Source organism: Sphaerodactylus townsendi, linkage group LG08, assembly GCF_021028975.2.
Source record: "Sphaerodactylus townsendi isolate TG3544 linkage group LG08, MPM_Stown_v2.3, whole genome shotgun sequence".
Lineage (NCBI taxonomy): Eukaryota > Metazoa > Chordata > Lepidosauria > Squamata > Sphaerodactylidae > Sphaerodactylus > Sphaerodactylus townsendi.
Window position 1 is genome coordinate 69,569,269 of NC_059432.1, and position 22,673 is coordinate 69,591,941.

A 22,673-nucleotide genomic window follows, 5' to 3' on the forward strand; every position below is an offset into this window, starting at 1 on the left:
TGTGAAAGAAGGGGTGGATCTCCTGGGACTCAGTCCCAGGAGATGGTTGGAATTGGAAAGCCTTTGAAAAGCCACTGCTCACTGATGCCAAGCAGGTCTAGATGGGAGATCTCTGGATGGGAGTCCTCAGGGGACTCCTGTGGTCATGACAGCTGGTTATAACATCTGCATACACTTTTCTTATTACAGTTTATAGCTTCTTGGCCTTTTGACTAAGATCAAGTATAGCATCTACTATTACAATTCAAACTGAGTTAGGGCCTTACACAATAATACAAGATTAACTGGCAACGTACATAACTTATCACAAAGTGGCCCGAAACATGTATAGGTATACAAAATAGGGAGGTGATGTAACCCAGATGGGACAGATCTATGTAAGAGCTATGGTGAATTACAATTTTATAGACTCTCAGGAGTTTATGTGTAAGGAAGGCAAATGCCATTTTGGGCTGCACTTATAGTTGCACTGCGTGCACTGGACTTAGGGAGATAATAATATTGTTCAGTCAAAAACAAAACAAACCCAAAGAAATCCTCCCTACGAAGCTCCCTATGGAAACTGTAAAATCTCCTTTCCTGCTTTTAAAAAAATACTATAACTAAAGGGATAGGATATGCATTATGTAGCTATTAGAAGGGAGAGTCAGGAGTGTCACAGCAGATGAAATCAAGCCCAGCTGATGGCCAGGTGGCCAGAGAACTCAGCTTCTTAAAAATGGAAGTTTCTAGGAAATCTGGGAAAGGAAATAATATTTTACAAGCGAATGTTAATTCTCAAACCAAAATAACCCATTCTGGAGGAGGGGTATTTATTTATTGAAATACTTATTCCCTGTTTTTCTCCCCAAGGAGGATACAAAGCAGCTTAAAATATTCTTATCTCCTCCATGTTAGCCTTGGAACAATCACCCAGGAGGTAGAGTAGGGGAAGAGAGTGTGGCTGGCCCAAGGGCACACAGTTCCTAGTGCAACACTCTAACCAATACCTTATAGAACCAAATTAACTGTTTGGCAGAGTCCGCAGGGGCCAAAAACAGCACCCCTGGAATGGTAAAAACACTGTTCTAGGGGCGCTGTTCGCATGGCTGCCACCTCCACTAAGAGGCAGTGCCGTACTTCCCCACCCCCAACCAAGGCGGAAACGCTGTTTCCCTGCCTCGGTCATTGAACGAGGCTTCTGGGAAACAGCGTTTCCCTGTTGGCACCGTAGGAATGGCACCAGGTTGGAGGCGCCACTTTTCGGCGCCTCCATCCCCCCCCCCCCACGTACCTTCTGTCCCTGCAGAGCTCCGCTGCCCTTTGACCCCCATAGGGCAGCATGGGTAGGCCTCCCTGTCCCTGCAGAGCTCTGCAGGGAGAGAAGGTAAGTGTGGGGAAATAAACTGGAGGTGCCTCCATGCGGAGGAGCCCCCGTGGGCTGCAGCTGTTCTGCGTGCGAATGGCCCCAGGGCTCCACTGGCATCATATATGCCAGTGGGACACCACTGTAGGGGCCTGTGCAGAATCCGCCTTTCAATGGCATACGTAGATGATATAATGGAAATGTGCAGAAAGAAAAGGACACACGTCTTGACCAGAAACAATAACAGCAGCTGCAGAGTAAGGGTGGAACTGATAGAAAAGGGAAAGAGAAATGAGCCATAACTCAGCAATGAGTTATAAGTCAAGCTCACAAATGGGACTTTTGGAGCAGACCTTGCCTTTCTTTAGCCATTAATATGGATTGGTGAGGACCAGACCTAGCTGAACATCACAAAGTGGTACTGGCATGGACAGAAGCTCTGAACTGTGGGCACTGAAAACAATTCTCCCAGTGCTTACAAATCAAATTGTAAAATAACAGAACAATCTGGATGAGACTGTGGAATGCCAATGGTCTCCTATCATAATCAGCTTTATGCACTTATCTACAAGCAGTTGCATGGTACACAACGTATACTCAGGATTCTTTGCACTGTTACAGAGGATGCTGGGGAGCCGTCCTCAGATAGTATACAGCTTGCAGGCTGTGCTTGAGCATCCTCTATGGCATTCCAGGGTATTAGAAGGAAAACTGTCATGAATGGCTCAGCCTTGAACCAAGAACTTATTGATCTATGCATTTGGTATAGATCACCTGGCTTAACACTGGAAAATGACTCCTCCTCAAGCCTGGCCTTGGCAAACTTTCCCTGCGAGCTTATGCCTCAAGGCCTCCCAAAGGGTCCCTGAGTTAGCACCCATGTCATCCTCTGAGCTAGCAGGTCCCTTAAGCCAGGAGGTTCCAGCATGGATTCACCTACTGCTAGACCCAACATAGACTCCTGAAGAACCTCAAGCACTGAGTAGACAAAAAGCAAAGGCTAAGACTTCTACCAGCTGAGGAAGTGCATGCCTGGCAGCCCAAGGACTTCCATCTGCTGAGGGAATGCCAGGGGGAACCAATACGTCATCACAGGGTCTGGCCCCAACTACTCCTGATGAGCAAAGGAGCTTGCATTGGGACCAGACTGATTTGCAGGAAAATGACCTATATAAGGTTGCATCGAGGTGAGAGCCAGTATGGCATCAATGTGTCTGCAGCTTTGCTGATGGTCCCACCAGTTGCCTGGCCTGTTTGAGACTGATTTGTGGAATTTTGTTACCTGCTCCTTGGACAGCTGTTGGATACGCCCTTTGGAACACATGCTTTGACCTTGGACTGCTTCTGACTTTGCATCTGGATTGTGTTATTGGACCCTGGACTTTACTATTGGACTGTGACCTGAGAACCCCTCTGTGAGACCCTGTGGTTACTGGGATTTGCCTCACTCTTGTTGGCCAGGATAGTTTTGTTGGTTTATGGTAGTGAGTTACTAAGGCCACATGTCAGAGTCTTTCCTGACCAGTGCAATATTCCTAAACTGCGTGATCCCACCCACTAAGGTCAGTCATTAGCTGTTCCTGACCAGGAAGGATTGTAAAGGCTTCCAAATCATTGGGTTCTCATGGTATTAATTGTGTTGGACTCCTACATGTGGCTGCAGATTGCTGGAGTTCTGCTTGGCAAATGTCCAAGAATCAGCAGGGAGGGGTGGCATGCAAAGGAAGGGGAGGGAATGAAGGGTGGCATGCAAGAGAGGGGAGGGAGCCCGGCATCTGGACATGGCCCACCCACCCTAGTGAAGGGAGGGGAGGGGGAAGGGTGGCATGCAAGACAGGGGAGGGAGTGAGGTGTGGCATGCAAGGCAGAGGAGGGAAGGGGATAGGGTGATGTCACTCCAAATAACTATAACTTTAGGTTCTATCACTATATCAGCCCTTCTTTTGTTGCTTCTTTTATTGATGGTTTGCATTTGATGGGAGCCACAGACTAACTGGGAAGTTTTACCATCGAATATGGATCCAGTTAAGTGCTCAAACTCTGTGATTAATGGATTAAAGGCATGTTTATCTAGTGATGAAACAAAATGTTTACCAAAAATACACCTTACAAAAGGTCTCAGTATAAACTGTAAAATAACAGAGCTCTTGGAAACCACTGGCAAAATGGCTCCTCACTCTCACTAAAGGCTGTTTCCATGCAACCCAAAGATGGCTATGTGTGCAGGCACAGAGTTTAAGCACACACTGTGTAATTCCAGGCATCCTCCAAAGTACAGCTGTGGAGAGAAGTGGGGGATGCATAATTCTCTTCTCTGTCTTCGGAGATGAAATGAGCCCAGCTGAGGGAATCCATCAGAAATGTGTGCAAACTTTCAAAATGTCACTCTTGGTATCTTGGTTGTTTTTCCTTCTGCAGCCTCCAGAATCTGTATGCAAACAGGAGCTTCCTTTCCTATAATCAGTCTTCTCCTTGTACCCAAAGCATCTCCTGATGTCACAGCCAGCCGAGTTGCTGCTAAATGATTGACTGGAGCTTCCAGATGTTTGTGGGGAAGAAAAGCTTCTGTTTACACGCTGACAAAGAGGGAGCAACAGGCGATTATTGTTAACTGGAACATATTTCAATGTGTTCAGTCTGAAGACTGGCTCATATTTATAATTGTGGGACAGAAGCGCAAAACTGTGCCAGCTCTCTAATTAGCAATAAGATGACGATTGTTTTCAAGGAGGCTGTGGAAGTTGCAAGCCCTCAGAGGAACAGGAGGTGCCCCCTTGCATCCCAGAAGCAAAGTTTGCTAGGAAAATAATTCCTTACTCCCTTCTAGGAAAAATGTGTGGAAGAAATAAGGCAAAATGCACTTTGTTCCTTCTAGTTCTCCACCCTTGCAGTGACAGCTGGGAAAGAGGATTTCTTAATTGATTTCCTGAAGTATTTGTTTATATTTATTTAACATCGTTTATAACCCACCTTTCTCCTGCATGGGGATCCTAAGCAGCTTATACCATTCTCCACTCCTCCATTTTGTCCTCATAACAACCCTGTGAGGTAAGTTAGGCTGAGAGAGGGGGACTGGTCCAAGGTCACTCAGGAAGCTTCCGTGTCAGAGTAGGGATTTGAACTTGGGTCCCCCTGGATCTTAATTTGACCACAACACCACACTGGATCTCATCAGTGTAGCCTTGCTTGTGGCCTGGGAAACTATGGCTATGGTTTTTGATGGCCCGGGTTTCTGCCTAGTCCCCGTGACATTGATCATGGGGGTGGTTTTTAAAAATTTGCAAGCAGTTGAATGAATGGTTCTGAAGCTACACACTCACGTTGCTTGCTGGAGCATGTGTACAAGGAGAGAATGGGAGGGGAAAAGTAGGGATGGAGGAGGAAAACGAACCCGATGTTTTTCTCCACGTTTCCCCACACGCCTCCTACTGTGCTGCTGGATGGATTTTTGCTTTTTAATAAAATCAGATAGTAGGTATATTGCTACAGTATAGTGACATATGGTTTTTTTTAAGTACTAAAAGTGTACCAGTGGCAGAAGGGAATGGTGGGTGCAATGGGGATAGGAAGGAGAAATGATACTGGATTTACTGGGAAAGGGTGGAAATCTGTACCTTCCCATCCACACTGCAGGCAAACCTGCTTTGAGTCCCATCTTTTCAGGAAGACTGGAGCAAAACAGGTCTGGGAAACAGTTGGAAAAACCTGGGGAAATCATAGAAAGCTATGGAAGGACCACAAGTGAAGGAGGATATTATATAGTGCTCCAGAAACCCCTGCTCTAGTTTGAGAGCTGGAGTGGAGCAAAACCTGTGTGTGGAAGCAGCCTTTCTCTACCACACAAATTGTAGGCTATTAGAAAATCAGCTCTGAAAGCTGATCTTTATATTATGGCTTTTAGGTTAACAAAACTGGAAATAGTTCTGTCACTGGGTGGTGGCAGTCGTAACAGCCCCATGCTGCTTTTGTATGGATGATCCACAAAGTCACCACAAGAGGAACCTTCTCAAGCTCTTCCAAATGGCCGATACAGGATCAGCTTCAAGTAGCATTTTAAAAAAAAATTAATAGACACTTCTGATAGACCAGGGGTAGGGAACCTGCGGCTCTCCAGATGTTCAGGAACTACAATTCCCATCAGCCCCTACCAGCATGGCCAATTGGCCCTTGGTGGGGGGGGGGGGGGGGGGGGGGGGGGGGGGGTGGGGGGGGGGGGGGGTGGGGGGGGGGGGGGGTGGGGGGGGGGGGGGGTGGGGGGGGGGGGGGGTGGGGGGGGGGGGGGGTGGGGGGGGGGGGGGGTGGGGGGGGGGGGGGGTGGGGGGGGGGGGGGGTGGGGGGGGGGGGGGGTGGGGGGGGGGGGGGGTGGGGGGGGGGGGGGGTGGGGGGGGGGGGGGGTGGGGGGGGGGGGGGGTGGGGGGGGGGGGGGGTGGGGGGGGGGGGGGGTGGGGGGGGGGGGGGGTGGGGGGGGGGGGGGGTGGGGGGGGGGGGGGGTGGGGGGGGGGGGGGGTGGGGGGGGGGGGGGGTGGGGGGGGGGGGGGGTGGGGGGGGGGGGGGGTGGGGGGGGGGGGGGGTGGGGGGGGGGGGGGGTGGGGGGGGGGGGGGGTGGGGGGGGGGGGGGGTGGGGGGGGGGGGGGGTGGGGGGGGGGGGGGGTGGGGGGGGGGGGGGGTGGGGGGGGGGGGGGGTGGGGGGGGGGGGGGGTGGGGGGGGGGGGGGGTGGGGGGGGGGGGGGGTGGGGGGGGGGGGGGGTGGGGGGGGGGGGGGGTGGGGGGGGGGGGGGGTGGGGGGGGGGGGGGGTGGGGGGGGGGGGGGGTGGGGGGGGGGGGGGGTGGGGGGGGGGGGGGGTGGGGGGGGGGGGGGGTGGGGGGGGGGGGGGGTGGGGGGGGGGGGGGGTGGGGGGGGGGGGGGGTGGGGGGGGGGGGGGGTGGGGGGGGGGGGGGGTGGGGGGGGGGGGGGGTGGGGGGGGGGGGGGGTGGGGGGGGGGGGGGGTGGGGGGGGGGGGGGGTGGGGGGGGGGGGGGGTGGGGGGGGGGGGGGGTGGGGGGGGGGGGGGGTGGGGGGGGGGGGGGGTGGGGGGGGGGGGGGGTGGGGGGGGGGGGGGGTGGGGGGGGGGGGGGGTGGGGGGGGGGGGGGGTGGGGGGGGGGGGGGGTGGGGGGGGGGGGGGGTGGGGGGGGGGGGGGGTGGGGGGGGGGGGGGGTGGGGGGGGGGGGGGGTGGGGGGGGGGGGGGGTGGGGGGGGGGGGGGGTGGGGGGGGGGGGGGGTGGGGGGGGGGGGGGGTGGGGGGGGGGGGGGGTGGGGGGGGGGGGGGGTGGGGGGGGGGGGGGGTGGGGGGGGGGGGGGGTGGGGGGGGGGGGGGGTGGGGGGGGGGGGGGGTGGGGGGGGGGGGGGGTGGGGGGGGGGGGGGGTGGGGGGGGGGGGGGGTGGGGGGGGGGGGGGGTGGGGGGGGGGGGGGGTGGGGGGGGGGGGGGGTGGGGGGGGGGGGGGGTGGGGGGGGGGGGGGGTGGGGGGGGGGGGGGGTGGGGGGGGGGGGGGGTGGGGGGGGGGGGGGGTGGGGGGGGGGGGGGGTGGGGGGGGGGGGGGGTGGGGGGGGGGGGGGGTGGGGGGGGGGGGGGGTGGGGGGGGGGGGGGGTGGGGGGGGGGGGGGGTGGGGGGGGGGGGGGGTGGGGGGGGGGGGGGGTGGGGGGGGGGGGGGGTGGGGGGGGGGGGGGGTGGGGGGGGGGGGGGGTGGGGGGGGGGGGGGGTGGGGGGGGGGGGGGGTGGGGGGGGGGGGGGGTGGGGGGGGGGGGGGGTGGGGGGGGGGGGGGGTGGGGGGGGGGGGGGGTGGGGGGGGGGGGGGGTGGGGGGGGGGGGGGGTGGGGGGGGGGGGGGGTGGGGGGGGGGGGGGGTGGGGGGGGGGGGGGGTGGGGGGGGGGGGGGGTGGGGGGGGGGGGGGGTGGGGGGGGGGGGGGGTGGGGGGGGGGGGGGGTGGGGGGGGGGGGGGGTGGGGGGGGGGGGGGGTGGGGGGGGGGGGGGGTGGGGGGGGGGGGGGGTGGGGGGGGGGGGGGGTGGGGGGGGGGGGGGGTGGGGGGGGGGGGGGGTGGGGGGGGGGGGGGGTGGGGGGGGGGGGGGGTGGGGGGGGGGGGGGGTGGGGGGGGGGGGGGGTGGGGGGGGGGGGGGGTGGGGGGGGGGGGGGGTGGGGGGGGGGGGGGGTGGGGGGGGGGGGGGGTGGGGGGGGGGGGGGGTGGGGGGGGGGGGGGGTGGGGGGGGGGGGGGGTGGGGGGGGGGGGGGGTGGGGGGGGGGGGGGGTGGGGGGGGGGGGGGGTGGGGGGGGGGGGGGGTGGGGGGGGGGGGGGGTGGGGGGGGGGGGGGGTGGGGGGGGGGGGGGGTGGGGGGGGGGGGGGGTGGGGGGGGGGGGGGGTGGGGGGGGGGGGGGGTGGGGGGGGGGGGGGGTGGGGGGGGGGGGGGGTGGGGGGGGGGGGGGGTGGGGGGGGGGGGGGGTGGGGGGGGGGGGGGGTGGGGGGGGGGGGGGGTGGGGGGGGGGGGGGGTGGGGGGGGGGGGGGGTGGGGGGGGGGGGGGGTGGGGGGGGGGGGGGGTGGGGGGGGGGGGGGGTGGGGGGGGGGGGGGGTGGGGGGGGGGGGGGGTGGGGGGGGGGGGGGGTGGGGGGGGGGGGGGGTGGGGGGGGGGGGGGGTGGGGGGGGGGGGGGGTGGGGGGGGGGGGGGGTGGGGGGGGGGGGGGGTGGGGGGGGGGGGGGGTGGGGGGGGGGGGGGGTGGGGGGGGGGGGGGGTGGGGGGGGGGGGGGGTGGGGGGGGGGGGGGGTGGGGGGGGGGGGGGGTGGGGGGGGGGGGGGGTGGGGGGGGGGGGGGGTGGGGGGGGGGGGGGGTGGGGGGGGGGGGGGGTGGGGGGGGGGGGGGGTGGGGGGGGGGGGGGGTGGGGGGGGGGGGGGGTGGGGGGGGGGGGGGGTGGGGGGGGGGGGGGGTGGGGGGGGGGGGGGGTGGGGGGGGGGGGGGGTGGGGGGGGGGGGGGGTGGGGGGGGGGGGGGGTGGGGGGGGGGGGGGGTGGGGGGGGGGGGGGGTGGGGGGGGGGGGGGGTGGGGGGGGGGGGGGGTGGGGGGGGGGGGGGGTGGGGGGGGGGGGGGGTGGGGGGGGGGGGGGGTGGGGGGGGGGGGGGGTGGGGGGGGGGGGGGGTGGGGGGGGGGGGGGGTGGGGGGGGGGGGGGGTGGGGGGGGGGGGGGGTGGGGGGGGGGGGGGGTGGGGGGGGGGGGGGGTGGGGGGGGGGGGGGGTGGGGGGGGGGGGGGGTGGGGGGGGGGGGGGGTGGGGGGGGGGGGGGGTGGGGGGGGGGGGGGGTGGGGGGGGGGGGGGGTGGGGGGGGGGGGGGGTGGGGGGGGGGGGGGGTGGGGGGGGGGGGGGGTGGGGGGGGGGGGGGGTGGGGGGGGGGGGGGGTGGGGGGGGGGGGGGGTGGGGGGGGGGGGGGGTGGGGGGGGGGGGGGGTGGGGGGGGGGGGGGGTGGGGGGGGGGGGGGGTGGGGGGGGGGGGGGGTGGGGGGGGGGGGGGGTGGGGGGGGGGGGGGGTGGGGGGGGGGGGGGGTGGGGGGGGGGGGGGGTGGGGGGGGGGGGGGGTGGGGGGGGGGGGGGGTGGGGGGGGGGGGGGGTGGGGGGGGGGGGGGGTGGGGGGGGGGGGGGGTGGGGGGGGGGGGGGGTGGGGGGGGGGGGGGGTGGGGGGGGGGGGGGGTGGGGGGGGGGGGGGGTGGGGGGGGGGGGGGGTGGGGGGGGGGGGGGGTGGGGGGGGGGGGGGGTGGGGGGGGGGGGGGGTGGGGGGGGGGGGGGGTGGGGGGGGGGGGGGGTGGGGGGGGGGGGGGGTGGGGGGGGGGGGGGGTGGGGGGGGGGGGGGGTGGGGGGGGGGGGGGGTGGGGGGGGGGGGGGGTGGGGGGGGGGGGGGGTGGGGGGGGGGGGGGGTGGGGGGGGGGGGGGGTGGGGGGGGGGGGGGGTGGGGGGGGGGGGGGGTGGGGGGGGGGGGGGGTGGGGGGGGGGGGGGGTGGGGGGGGGGGGGGGTGGGGGGGGGGGGGGGTGGGGGGGGGGGGGGGTGGGGGGGGGGGGGGGTGGGGGGGGGGGGGGGTGGGGGGGGGGGGGGGTGGGGGGGGGGGGGGGTGGGGGGGGGGGGGGGTGGGGGGGGGGGGGGGTGGGGGGGGGGGGGGGTGGGGGGGGGGGGGGGTGGGGGGGGGGGGGGGTGGGGGGGGGGGGGGGTGGGGGGGGGGGGGGGTGGGGGGGGGGGGGGGTGGGGGGGGGGGGGGGTGGGGGGGGGGGGGGGTGGGGGGGGGGGGGGGTGGGGGGGGGGGGGGGTGGGGGGGGGGGGGGGTGGGGGGGGGGGGGGGTGGGGGGGGGGGGGGGTGGGGGGGGGGGGGGGTGGGGGGGGGGGGGGGTGGGGGGGGGGGGGGGTGGGGGGGGGGGGGGGTGGGGGGGGGGGGGGGTGGGGGGGGGGGGGGGTGGGGGGGGGGGGGGGTGGGGGGGGGGGGGGGTGGGGGGGGGGGGGGGTGGGGGGGGGGGGGGGTGGGGGGGGGGGGGGGTGGGGGGGGGGGGGGGTGGGGGGGGGGGGGGGTGGGGGGGGGGGGGGGTGGGGGGGGGGGGGGGTGGGGGGGGGGGGGGGTGGGGGGGGGGGGGGGTGGGGGGGGGGGGGGGTGGGGGGGGGGGGGGGTGGGGGGGGGGGGGGGTGGGGGGGGGGGGGGGTGGGGGGGGGGGGGGGTGGGGGGGGGGGGGGGTGGGGGGGGGGGGGGGTGGGGGGGGGGGGGGGTGGGGGGGGGGGGGGGTGGGGGGGGGGGGGGGTGGGGGGGGGGGGGGGTGGGGGGGGGGGGGGGTGGGGGGGGGGGGGGGTGGGGGGGGGGGGGGGTGGGGGGGGGGGGGGGTGGGGGGGGGGGGGGGTGGGGGGGGGGGGGGGTGGGGGGGGGGGGGGGTGGGGGGGGGGGGGGGTGGGGGGGGGGGGGGGTGGGGGGGGGGGGGGGTGGGGGGGGGGGGGGGTGGGGGGGGGGGGGGGTGGGGGGGGGGGGGGGTGGGGGGGGGGGGGGGTGGGGGGGGGGGGGGGTGGGGGGGGGGGGGGGTGGGGGGGGGGGGGGGTGGGGGGGGGGGGGGGTGGGGGGGGGGGGGGGTGGGGGGGGGGGGGGGTGGGGGGGGGGGGGGGTGGGGGGGGGGGGGGGTGGGGGGGGGGGGGGGTGGGGGGGGGGGGGGGTGGGGGGGGGGGGGGGTGGGGGGGGGGGGGGGTGGGGGGGGGGGGGGGTGGGGGGGGGGGGGGGTGGGGGGGGGGGGGGGTGGGGGGGGGGGGGGGTGGGGGGGGGGGGGGGTGGGGGGGGGGGGGGGTGGGGGGGGGGGGGGGTGGGGGGGGGGGGGGGTGGGGGGGGGGGGGGGTGGGGGGGGGGGGGGGTGGGGGGGGGGGGGGGTGGGGGGGGGGGGGGGTGGGGGGGGGGGGGGGTGGGGGGGGGGGGGGGTGGGGGGGGGGGGGGGTGGGGGGGGGGGGGGGTGGGGGGGGGGGGGGGTGGGGGGGGGGGGGGGTGGGGGGGGGGGGGGGTGGGGGGGGGGGGGGGTGGGGGGGGGGGGGGGTGGGGGGGGGGGGGGGTGGGGGGGGGGGGGGGTGGGGGGGGGGGGGGGTGGGGGGGGGGGGGGGTGGGGGGGGGGGGGGGTGGGGGGGGGGGGGGGTGGGGGGGGGGGGGGGTGGGGGGGGGGGGGGGTGGGGGGGGGGGGGGGTGGGGGGGGGGGGGGGTGGGGGGGGGGGGGGGTGGGGGGGGGGGGGGGTGGGGGGGGGGGGGGGTGGGGGGGGGGGGGGGTGGGGGGGGGGGGGGGTGGGGGGGGGGGGGGGTGGGGGGGGGGGGGGGTGGGGGGGGGGGGGGGTGGGGGGGGGGGGGGGTGGGGGGGGGGGGGGGTGGGGGGGGGGGGGGGTGGGGGGGGGGGGGGGTGGGGGGGGGGGGGGGTGGGGGGGGGGGGGGGTGGGGGGGGGGGGGGGTGGGGGGGGGGGGGGGTGGGGGGGGGGGGGGGTGGGGGGGGGGGGGGGTGGGGGGGGGGGGGGGTGGGGGGGGGGGGGGGTGGGGGGGGGGGGGGGTGGGGGGGGGGGGGGGTGGGGGGGGGGGGGGGTGGGGGGGGGGGGGGGTGGGGGGGGGGGGGGGTGGGGGGGGGGGGGGGTGGGGGGGGGGGGGGGTGGGGGGGGGGGGGGGTGGGGGGGGGGGGGGGTGGGGGGGGGGGGGGGTGGGGGGGGGGGGGGGTGGGGGGGGGGGGGGGTGGGGGGGGGGGGGGGTGGGGGGGGGGGGGGGTGGGGGGGGGGGGGGGTGGGGGGGGGGGGGGGTGGGGGGGGGGGGGGGTGGGGGGGGGGGGGGGTGGGGGGGGGGGGGGGTGGGGGGGGGGGGGGGTGGGGGGGGGGGGGGGTGGGGGGGGGGGGGGGTGGGGGGGGGGGGGGGTGGGGGGGGGGGGGGGTGGGGGGGGGGGGGGGTGGGGGGGGGGGGGGGTGGGGGGGGGGGGGGGTGGGGGGGGGGGGGGGTGGGGGGGGGGGGGGGTGGGGGGGGGGGGGGGTGGGGGGGGGGGGGGGTGGGGGGGGGGGGGGGTGGGGGGGGGGGGGGGTGGGGGGGGGGGGGGGTGGGGGGGGGGGGGGGTGGGGGGGGGGGGGGGTGGGGGGGGGGGGGGGTGGGGGGGGGGGGGGGTGGGGGGGGGGGGGGGTGGGGGGGGGGGGGGGTGGGGGGGGGGGGGGGTGGGGGGGGGGGGGGGTGGGGGGGGGGGGGGGTGGGGGGGGGGGGGGGTGGGGGGGGGGGGGGGTGGGGGGGGGGGGGGGTGGGGGGGGGGGGGGGTGGGGGGGGGGGGGGGTGGGGGGGGGGGGGGGTGGGGGGGGGGGGGGGTGGGGGGGGGGGGGGGTGGGGGGGGGGGGGGGTGGGGGGGGGGGGGGGTGGGGGGGGGGGGGGGTGGGGGGGGGGGGGGGTGGGGGGGGGGGGGGGTGGGGGGGGGGGGGGGTGGGGGGGGGGGGGGGTGGGGGGGGGGGGGGGTGGGGGGGGGGGGGGGTGGGGGGGGGGGGGGGTGGGGGGGGGGGGGGGTGGGGGGGGGGGGGGGTGGGGGGGGGGGGGGGTGGGGGGGGGGGGGGGTGGGGGGGGGGGGGGGTGGGGGGGGGGGGGGGTGGGGGGGGGGGGGGGTGGGGGGGGGGGGGGGTGGGGGGGGGGGGGGGTGGGGGGGGGGGGGGGTGGGGGGGGGGGGGGGTGGGGGGGGGGGGGGGTGGGGGGGGGGGGGGGTGGGGGGGGGGGGGGGTGGGGGGGGGGGGGGGTGGGGGGGGGGGGGGGTGGGGGGGGGGGGGGGTGGGGGGGGGGGGGGGTGGGGGGGGGGGGGGGTGGGGGGGGGGGGGGGTGGGGGGGGGGGGGGGTGGGGGGGGGGGGGGGTGGGGGGGGGGGGGGGTGGGGGGGGGGGGGGGTGGGGGGGGGGGGGGGTGGGGGGGGGGGGGGGTGGGGGGGGGGGGGGGTGGGGGGGGGGGGGGGTGGGGGGGGGGGGGGGTGGGGGGGGGGGGGGGTGGGGGGGGGGGGGGGTGGGGGGGGGGGGGGGTGGGGGGGGGGGGGGGTGGGGGGGGGGGGGGGTGGGGGGGGGGGGGGGTGGGGGGGGGGGGGGGTGGGGGGGGGGGGGGGTGGGGGGGGGGGGGGGTGGGGGGGGGGGGGGGTGGGGGGGGGGGGGGGTGGGGGGGGGGGGGGGTGGGGGGGGGGGGGGGTGGGGGGGGGGGGGGGTGGGGGGGGGGGGGGGTGGGGGGGGGGGGGGGTGGGGGGGGGGGGGGGTGGGGGGGGGGGGGGGTGGGGGGGGGGGGGGGTGGGGGGGGGGGGGGGTGGGGGGGGGGGGGGGTGGGGGGGGGGGGGGGTGGGGGGGGGGGGGGGTGGGGGGGGGGGGGGGTGGGGGGGGGGGGGGGTGGGGGGGGGGGGGGGTGGGGGGGGGGGGGGGTGGGGGGGGGGGGGGGTGGGGGGGGGGGGGGGTGGGGGGGGGGGGGGGTGGGGGGGGGGGGGGGTGGGGGGGGGGGGGGGTGGGGGGGGGGGGGGGTGGGGGGGGGGGGGGGTGGGGGGGGGGGGGGGTGGGGGGGGGGGGGGGTGGGGGGGGGGGGGGGTGGGGGGGGGGGGGGGTGGGGGGGGGGGGGGGTGGGGGGGGGGGGGGGTGGGGGGGGGGGGGGGTGGGGGGGGGGGGGGGTGGGGGGGGGGGGGGGTGGGGGGGGGGGGGGGTGGGGGGGGGGGGGGGTGGGGGGGGGGGGGGGTGGGGGGGGGGGGGGGTGGGGGGGGGGGGGGGTGGGGGGGGGGGGGGGTGGGGGGGGGGGGGGGTGGGGGGGGGGGGGGGTGGGGGGGGGGGGGGGTGGGGGGGGGGGGGGGTGGGGGGGGGGGGGGGTGGGGGGGGGGGGGGGTGGGGGGGGGGGGGGGTGGGGGGGGGGGGGGGTGGGGGGGGGGGGGGGTGGGGGGGGGGGGGGGTGGGGGGGGGGGGGGGTGGGGGGGGGGGGGGGTGGGGGGGGGGGGGGGTGGGGGGGGGGGGGGGTGGGGGGGGGGGGGGGTGGGGGGGGGGGGGGGTGGGGGGGGGGGGGGGTGGGGGGGGGGGGGGGTGGGGGGGGGGGGGGGTGGGGGGGGGGGGGGGTGGGGGGGGGGGGGGGTGGGGGGGGGGGGGGGTGGGGGGGGGGGGGGGTGGGGGGGGGGGGGGGTGGGGGGGGGGGGGGGTGGGGGGGGGGGGGGGTGGGGGGGGGGGGGGGTGGGGGGGGGGGGGGGTGGGGGGGGGGGGGGGTGGGGGGGGGGGGGGGTGGGGGGGGGGGGGGGTGGGGGGGGGGGGGGGTGGGGGGGGGGGGGGGTGGGGGGGGGGGGGGGTGGGGGGGGGGGGGGGTGGGGGGGGGGGGGGGTGGGGGGGGGGGGGGGTGGGGGGGGGGGGGGGTGGGGGGGGGGGGGGGTGGGGGGGGGGGGGGGTGGGGGGGGGGGGGGGTGGGGGGGGGGGGGGGTGGGGGGGGGGGGGGGTGGGGGGGGGGGGGGGTGGGGGGGGGGGGGGGTGGGGGGGGGGGGGGGTGGGGGGGGGGGGGGGTGGGGGGGGGGGGGGGTGGGGGGGGGGGGGGGTGGGGGGGGGGGGGGGTGGGGGGGGGGGGGGGTGGGGGGGGGGGGGGGTGGGGGGGGGGGGGGGTGGGGGGGGGGGGGGGTGGGGGGGGGGGGGGGTGGGGGGGGGGGGGGGTGGGGGGGGGGGGGGGTGGGGGGGGGGGGGGGTGGGGGGGGGGGGGGGTGGGGGGGGGGGGGGGTGGGGGGGGGGGGGGGTGGGGGGGGGGGGGGGTGGGGGGGGGGGGGGGTGGGGGGGGGGGGGGGTGGGGGGGGGGGGGGGTGGGGGGGGGGGGGGGTGGGGGGGGGGGGGGGTGGGGGGGGGGGGGGGTGGGGGGGGGGGGGGGTGGGGGGGGGGGGGGGTGGGGGGGGGGGGGGGTGGGGGGGGGGGGGGGTGGGGGGGGGGGGGGGTGGGGGGGGGGGGGGGTGGGGGGGGGGGGGGGTGGGGGGGGGGGGGGGTGGGGGGGGGGGGGGGTGGGGGGGGGGGGGGGTGGGGGGGGGGGGGGGTGGGGGGGGGGGGGGGTGGGGGGGGGGGGGGGTGGGGGGGGGGGGGGGTGGGGGGGGGGGGGGGTGGGGGGGGGGGGGGGTGGGGGGGGGGGGGGGTGGGGGGGGGGGGGGGTGGGGGGGGGGGGGGGTGGGGGGGGGGGGGGGTGGGGGGGGGGGGGGGTGGGGGGGGGGGGGGGTGGGGGGGGGGGGGGGTGGGGGGGGGGGGGGGTGGGGGGGGGGGGGGGTGGGGGGGGGGGGGGGTGGGGGGGGGGGGGGGTGGGGGGGGGGGGGGGTGGGGGGGGGGGGGGGTGGGGGGGGGGGGGGGTGGGGGGGGGGGGGGGTGGGGGGGGGGGGGGGTGGGGGGGGGGGGGGGTGGGGGGGGGGGGGGGTGGGGGGGGGGGGGGGTGGGGGGGGGGGGGGGTGGGGGGGGGGGGGGGTGGGGGGGGGGGGGGGTGGGGGGGGGGGGGGGTGGGGGGGGGGGGGGGTGGGGGGGGGGGGGGGTGGGGGGGGGGGGGGGTGGGGGGGGGGGGGGGTGGGGGGGGGGGGGGGTGGGGGGGGGGGGGGGTGGGGGGGGGGGGGGGTGGGGGGGGGGGGGGGTGGGGGGGGGGGGGGGTGGGGGGGGGGGGGGGTGGGGGGGGGGGGGGGTGGGGGGGGGGGGGGGTGGGGGGGGGGGGGGGTGGGGGGGGGGGGGGGTGGGGGGGGGGGGGGGTGGGGGGGGGGGGGGGTGGGGGGGGGGGGGGGTGGGGGGGGGGGGGGGTGGGGGGGGGGGGGGGTGGGGGGGGGGGGGGGTGGGGGGGGGGGGGGGTGGGGGGGGGGGGGGGTGGGGGGGGGGGGGGGTGGGGGGGGGGGGGGGTGGGGGGGGGGGGGGGTGGGGGGGGGGGGGGGTGGGGGGGGGGGGGGGTGGGGGGGGGGGGGGGTGGGGGGGGGGGGGGGTGGGGGGGGGGGGGGGTGGGGGGGGGGGGGGGTGGGGGGGGGGGGGGGTGGGGGGGGGGGGGGGTGGGGGGGGGGGGGGGTGGGGGGGGGGGGGGGTGGGGGGGGGGGGGGGTGGGGGGGGGGGGGGGTGGGGGGGGGGGGGGGTGGGGGGGGGGGGGGGTGGGGGGGGGGGGGGGTGGGGGGGGGGGGGGGTGGGGGGGGGGGGGGGTGGGGGGGGGGGGGGGTGGGGGGGGGGGGGGGTGGGGGGGGGGGGGGGTGGGGGGGGGGGGGGGTGGGGGGGGGGGGGGGTGGGGGGGGGGGGGGGTGGGGGGGGGGGGGGGTGGGGGGGGGGGGGGGTGGGGGGGGGGGGGGGTGGGGGGGGGGGGGGGTGGGGGGGGGGGGGGGTGGGGGGGGGGGGGGGTGGGGGGGGGGGGGGGTGGGGGGGGGGGGGGGTGGGGGGGGGGGGGGGTGGGGGGGGGGGGGGGTGGGGGGGGGGGGGGGTGGGGGGGGGGGGGGGTGGGGGGGGGGGGGGGTGGGGGGGGGGGGGGGTGGGGGGGGGGGGGGGTGGGGGGGGGGGGGGGTGGGGGGGGGGGGGGGTGGGGGGGGGGGGGGGTGGGGGGGGGGGGGGGTGGGGGGGGGGGGGGGTGGGGGGGGGGGGGGGTGGGGGGGGGGGGGGGTGGGGGGGGGGGGGGGTGGGGGGGGGGGGGGGTGGGGGGGGGGGGGGGTGGGGGGGGGGGGGGGTGGGGGGGGGGGGGGGTGGGGGGGGGGGGGGGTGGGGGGGGGGGGGGGTGGGGGGGGGGGGGGGTGGGGGGGGGGGGGGGTGGGGGGGGGGGGGGGTGGGGGGGGGGGGGGGTGGGGGGGGGGGGGGGTGGGGGGGGGGGGGGGTGGGGGGGGGGGGGGGTGGGGGGGGGGGGGGGTGGGGGGGGGGGGGGGTGGGGGGGGGGGGGGGTGGGGGGGGGGGGGGGTGGGGGGGGGGGGGGGTGGGGGGGGGGGGGGGTGGGGGGGGGGGGGGGTGGGGGGGGGGGGGGGTGGGGGGGGGGGGGGGTGGGGGGGGGGGGGGGTGGGGGGGGGGGGGGGTGGGGGGGGGGGGGGGTGGGGGGGGGGGGGGGTGGGGGGGGGGGGGGGTGGGGGGGGGGGGGGGTGGGGGGGGGGGGGGGTGGGGGGGGGGGGGGGTGGGGGGGGGGGGGGGTGGGGGGGGGGGGGGGTGGGGGGGGGGGGGGGTGGGGGGGGGGGGGGGTGGGGGGGGGGGGGGGTGGGGGGGGGGGGGGGTGGGGGGGGGGGGGGGTGGGGGGGGGGGGGGGTGGGGGGGGGGGGGGGTGGGGGGGGGGGGGGGTGGGGGGGGGGGGGGGTGGGGGGGGGGGGGGGTGGGGGGGGGGGGGGGTGGGGGGGGGGGGGGGTGGGGGGGGGGGGGGGTGGGGGGGGGGGGGGGTGGGGGGGGGGGGGGGTGGGGGGGGGGGGGGGTGGGGGGGGGGGGGGGTGGGGGGGGGGGGGGGTGGGGGGGGGGGGGGGTGGGGGGGGGGGGGGGTGGGGGGGGGGGGGGGTGGGGGGGGGGGGGGGTGGGGGGGGGGGGGGGTGGGGGGGGGGGGGGGTGGGGGGGGGGGGGGGTGGGGGGGGGGGGGGGTGGGGGGGGGGGGGGGTGGGGGGGGGGGGGGGTGGGGGGGGGGGGGGGTGGGGGGGGGGGGGGGTGGGGGGGGGGGGGGGTGGGGGGGGGGGGGGGTGGGGGGGGGGGGGGGTGGGGGGGGGGGGGGGTGGGGGGGGGGGGGGGTGGGGGGGGGGGGGGGTGGGGGGGGGGGGGGGTGGGGGGGGGGGGGGGTGGGGGGGGGGGGGGGTGGGGGGGGGGGGGGGTGGGGGGGGGGGGGGGTGGGGGGGGGGGGGGGTGGGGGGGGGGGGGGGTGGGGGGGGGGGGGGGTGGGGGGGGGGGGGGGTGGGGGGGGGGGGGGGTGGGGGGGGGGGGGGGTGGGGGGGGGGGGGGGTGGGGGGGGGGGGGGGTGGGGGGGGGGGGGGGTGGGGGGGGGGGGGGGTGGGGGGGGGGGGGGGTGGGGGGGGGGGGGGGTGGGGGGGGGGGGGGGTGGGGGGGGGGGGGGGTGGGGGGGGGGGGGGGTGGGGGGGGGGGGGGGTGGGGGGGGGGGGGGGTGGGGGGGGGGGGGGGTGGGGGGGGGGGGGGGTGGGGGGGGGGGGGGGTGGGGGGGGGGGGGGGTGGGGGGGGGGGGGGGTGGGGGGGGGGGGGGGTGGGGGGGGGGGGGGGTGGGGGGGGGGGGGGGTGGGGGGGGGGGGGGGTGGGGGGGGGGGGGGGTGGGGGGGGGGGGGGGTGGGGGGGGGGGGGGGTGGGGGGGGGGGGGGGTGGGGGGGGGGGGGGGTGGGGGGGGGGGGGGGTGGGGGGGGGGGGGGGTGGGGGGGGGGGGGGGTGGGGGGGGGGGGGGGTGGGGGGGGGGGGGGGTGGGGGGGGGGGGGGGTGGGGGGGGGGGGGGGTGGGGGGGGGGGGGGGTGGGGGGGGGGGGGGGTGGGGGGGGGGGGGGGTGGGGGGGGGGGGGGGTGGGGGGGGGGGGGGGTGGGGGGGGGGGGGGGTGGGGGGGGGGGGGGGTGGGGGGGGGGGGGGGTGGGGGGGGGGGGGGGTGGGGGGGGGGGGGGGTGGGGGGGGGGGGGGGTGGGGGGGGGGGGGGGTGGGGGGGGGGGGGGGTGGGGGGGGGGGGGGGTGGGGGGGGGGGGGGGTGGGGGGGGGGGGGGGTGGGGGGGGGGGGGGGTGGGGGGGGGGGGGGGTGGGGGGGGGGGGGGGTGGGGGGGGGGGGGGGTGGGGGGGGGGGGGGGTGGGGGGGGGGGGGGGTGGGGGGGGGGGGGGGTGGGGGGGGGGGGGGGTGGGGGGGGGGGGGGGTGGGGGGGGGGGGGGGTGGGGGGGGGGGGGGGTGGGGGGGGGGGGGGGTGGGGGGGGGGGGGGGTGGGGGGGGGGGGGGGTGGGGGGGGGGGGGGGTGGGGGGGGGGGGGGGTGGGGGGGGGGGGGGGTGGGGGGGGGGGGGGGTGGGGGGGGGGGGGGGTGGGGGGGGGGGGGGGTGGGGGGGGGGGGGGGTGGGGGGGGGGGGGGGTGGGGGGGGGGGGGGGTGGGGGGGGGGGGGGGTGGGGGGGGGGGGGGGTGGGGGGGGGGGGGGGTGGGGGGGGGGGGGGGTGGGGGGGGGGGGGGGTGGGGGGGGGGGGGGGTGGGGGGGGGGGGGGGTGGGGGGGGGGGGGGGTGGGGGGGGGGGGGGGTGGGGGGGGGGGGGGGTGGGGGGGGGGGGGGGTGGGGGGGGGGGGGGGTGGGGGGGGGGGGGGGTGGGGGGGGGGGGGGGTGGGGGGGGGGGGGGGTGGGGGGGGGGGGGGGTGGGGGGGGGGGGGGGTGGGGGGGGGGGGGGGTGGGGGGGGGGGGGGGTGGGGGGGGGGGGGGGTGGGGGGGGGGGGGGGTGGGGGGGGGGGGGGGTGGGGGGGGGGGGGGGTGGGGGGGGGGGGGGGTGGGGGGGGGGGGGGGTGGGGGGGGGGGGGGGTGGGGGGGGGGGGGGGTGGGGGGGGGGGGGGGTGGGGGGGGGGGGGGGTGGGGGGGGGGGGGGGTGGGGGGGGGGGGGGGTGGGGGGGGGGGGGGGTGGGGGGGGGGGGGGGTGGGGGGGGGGGGGGGTGGGGGGGGGGGGGGGTGGGGGGGGGGGGGGGTGGGGGGGGGGGGGGGTGGGGGGGGGGGGGGGTGGGGGGGGGGGGGGGTGGGGGGGGGGGGGGGTGGGGGGGGGGGGGGGTGGGGGGGGGGGGGGGTGGGGGGGGGGGGGGGTGGGGGGGGGGGGGGGTGGGGGGGGGGGGGGGTGGGGGGGGGGGGGGGTGGGGGGGGGGGGGGGTGGGGGGGGGGGGGGGTGGGGGGGGGGGGGGGTGGGGGGGGGGGGGGGTGGGGGGGGGGGGGGGTGGGGGGGGGGGGGGGTGGGGGGGGGGGGGGGTGGGGGGGGGGGGGGGTGGGGGGGGGGGGGGGTGGGGGGGGGGGGGGGTGGGGGGGGGGGGGGGTGGGGGGGGGGGGGGGTGGGGGGGGGGGGGGGTGGGGGGGGGGGGGGGTGGGGGGGGGGGGGGGTGGGGGGGGGGGGGGGTGGGGGGGGGGGGGGGTGGGGGGGGGGGGGGGTGGGGGGGGGGGGGGGTGGGGGGGGGGGGGGGTGGGGGGGGGGGGGGGTGGGGGGGGGGGGGGGTGGGGGGGGGGGGGGGTGGGGGGGGGGGGGGGTGGGGGGGGGGGGGGGTGGGGGGGGGGGGGGGTGGGGGGGGGGGGGGGTGGGGGGGGGGGGGGGTGGGGGGGGGGGGGGGTGGGGGGGGGGGGGGGTGGGGGGGGGGGGGGGTGGGGGGGGGGGGGGGTGGGGGGGGGGGGGGGTGGGGGGGGGGGGGGGTGGGGGGGGGGGGGGGTGGGGGGGGGGGGGGGTGGGGGGGGGGGGGGGTGGGGGGGGGGGGGGGTGGGGGGGGGGGGGGGTGGGGGGGGGGGGGGGTGGGGGGGGGGGGGGGTGGGGGGCGGGGGGGGTGGGGGGGGGGGGGGGTGGGGGGGGGGGGGGGCGGGGGGGGGGGGGGGGGGGGGGGGGGGGGGGAGGGGGGGGGGGGGGGGGGGGCCGGGGGATGGGGACCCCCCCCCCCCGCCGGGGGGGGGGGGGGGGGGGGGGGGGGGGACAGGAGGGGGGGGGGGGGGGGGGGGGGGGGGGGGGGGGGGGGGGGGGGGGGGTGGGGGGGGGGGGGGGGGGGGGGGGTGGGGGGTGGGGGGGGGGCGGGGGGGGGGGGGGGGGGGTGGGGAGAGGAAGGGACGTTAGGGAGGGATGGGGCGGGGTGCCATGCAAGGGAACGGGAGAGAGGGAGGGGAGCGAGCATTGTGCAATGATACATGTTTGAACCGTTCGCTTCCCCTTTTCTTTCTTTTCCACCTCACCAGACTGAGCCACAGCAACGCGTGGCAGGGCCCACTAGTAGTGTATGAATATCTAATGTGCCAATTTTTTACTTGCAGATAGTTTTCTTATGGAAGATAAGGCAGCATGGTACAGCCCACTCTTGTCAGATCTTGGAAGCTAAGCAGGATTTGTACTTGGAAGGGAAAATACCAAGAGAGGCCGTTTCCGCACAGCACAATTGTACTGAGGTAGACCAGGATTGTACATATTGGGGCTATTTTATCCTGGTTCCTGCCTCTGCACGGCTCCCCGCTTCTTCCCAGGAGCTGAGGCAGGACCAGGAGGTAATACTCCCGTTTGTTCTGCACGGCCCGGGTCTTTTGTATTTACTCCCGTTGACAAAAGACAGAGAGAAAAGCTCTTCCCGCCCTCGCTTTCCCCTTCCTACATGATCCACCCCTTGCTGGCTCCAAAGACAGAGGGAACTGCTCCCCCGCAGCTTTCCCTTTCCTACACGATCCTCCCCTTGCCGGCAGAAGGAACAGCCCCCCCCCCCCCGCAAGTGGGAAAGTGGTGAGGTGGGAAAAATATACCCATGGTGTTCACATGGCAGCAGGGTCACCCCGGGATGTTTTAAAAGGACTATCAAACTGGTGATTTTTTAATATTGCGGGGTAAGGGAAATATCACAGGGCAGCACTGGGGCAGGCCCGTGTTAGCGCCAGGAACCATGGGAATTCATGGCTAAACTGGGATATTTTTCTTGCTCACCCCAGGATATTTTGACTGTGCAGAAACGTACAAAGATTCTGAAGGAAGGCAATGGCAAACCGCTTCTATTTTTACTTGCTTTGAAAGCCCCTTGTTCAGCTACTGGTAGCATTTTACCATCTTGCTGGGGCTTCATAAATTAGCTGTGACTTTACAGAACTTGACACACACAGACTTCTCTCTCTCTCTCCTTTTTTGCCATCAAGTCACATCTGACATCCTTGATGGGGTTTTCAAAACAAGAGACATTCAGAGGTGGTTTGCCATTGCCTGCCTTCACATCATGATCCCGGTATTCCTTGGAGGTCACCCATCCACATACTTGCCTGCTTAGCTTCTGAGAACACTTTTGTTACCCTGGTAGGCTTTTTTTTATGAGGGGGAGCATAAAAATATGATAATTCTACCAACAGTCTGACATGGTGTAGCCCATCATGCCACTTAAGAATTCTATCACCAGTTGTATGTGTAGACTGGATTTTGTACCACTTTAGACAGCAGTTGGGGAAAACACATGATAGAATGTTTCTCATACCAAACAAAACAAAACAGAAACAAAATCCCTCGTCAGGAAGGTATTCTAGTTTTGTTCCTGAACTTACTGTAGATACAGGTCAGCTGACTAGGTCCTGCGAGCCTTCTGAAGGTCAGCTGGCCACCTGATTAAGGCACATTATCTTTATGGAGGCCAACTATGCCAGCATGACTTAAACACACTTAGTTTAGTTCTCTCAAAGAAATGTCCTACATTCTCAAAATCCTTACTTGTACGCGCAGAAGAGTGAGGGGCAGCACAAAATAAGTGAAAAGATCATCTCAGAATTCAGACTAAGGTTTGTAACTGCTCCCCCCCCCTCTTCTCATAAAGAGAACAGGCTCCACTACAATTAATAATTACTGGTGTGGAAGACAGATTTCTCAAATCAAATTAAGTCTGCACACACACACAAAAAAACCTCCCACAAGGATCTAAGAGCCATTGCAAATTTCAAGCAGTCTTCATTCCCAACTGCAAACAGGCTTTCAGCCTTATATTTGCTCAGATGAGCATTTTACTGTGGGCTCATAAAAAGAAACTGTGCCCCCAAGGCACAAGCGTGAACTGGTTGAAGGTACTGCTTATTGTGTACACATACTGCACCATTGCCTTCACTATACATATCTGGTAGATCTCTGTAGGCAGCAGTGAGGCAAAAGAAAGTGGTGAATACATCACAGGCAACATTGCTTCTAATGTGTTACCTTTCACTTTTAAGCCAACTACTGGTTTGTCCCC

General features: G+C 77.7%; 1 protein-coding gene across 1 annotated transcript in view; it reads right to left on the minus strand.

The window, feature by feature from the left end:
- LOC125438467 (diacylglycerol kinase gamma-like) overlaps window positions 1-22,673 on the minus strand; it is a 48,415-nt gene that overhangs the window by 25,527 nt on the left and 215 nt on the right. The gene's annotated exons all lie outside the window — the stretch shown is intronic.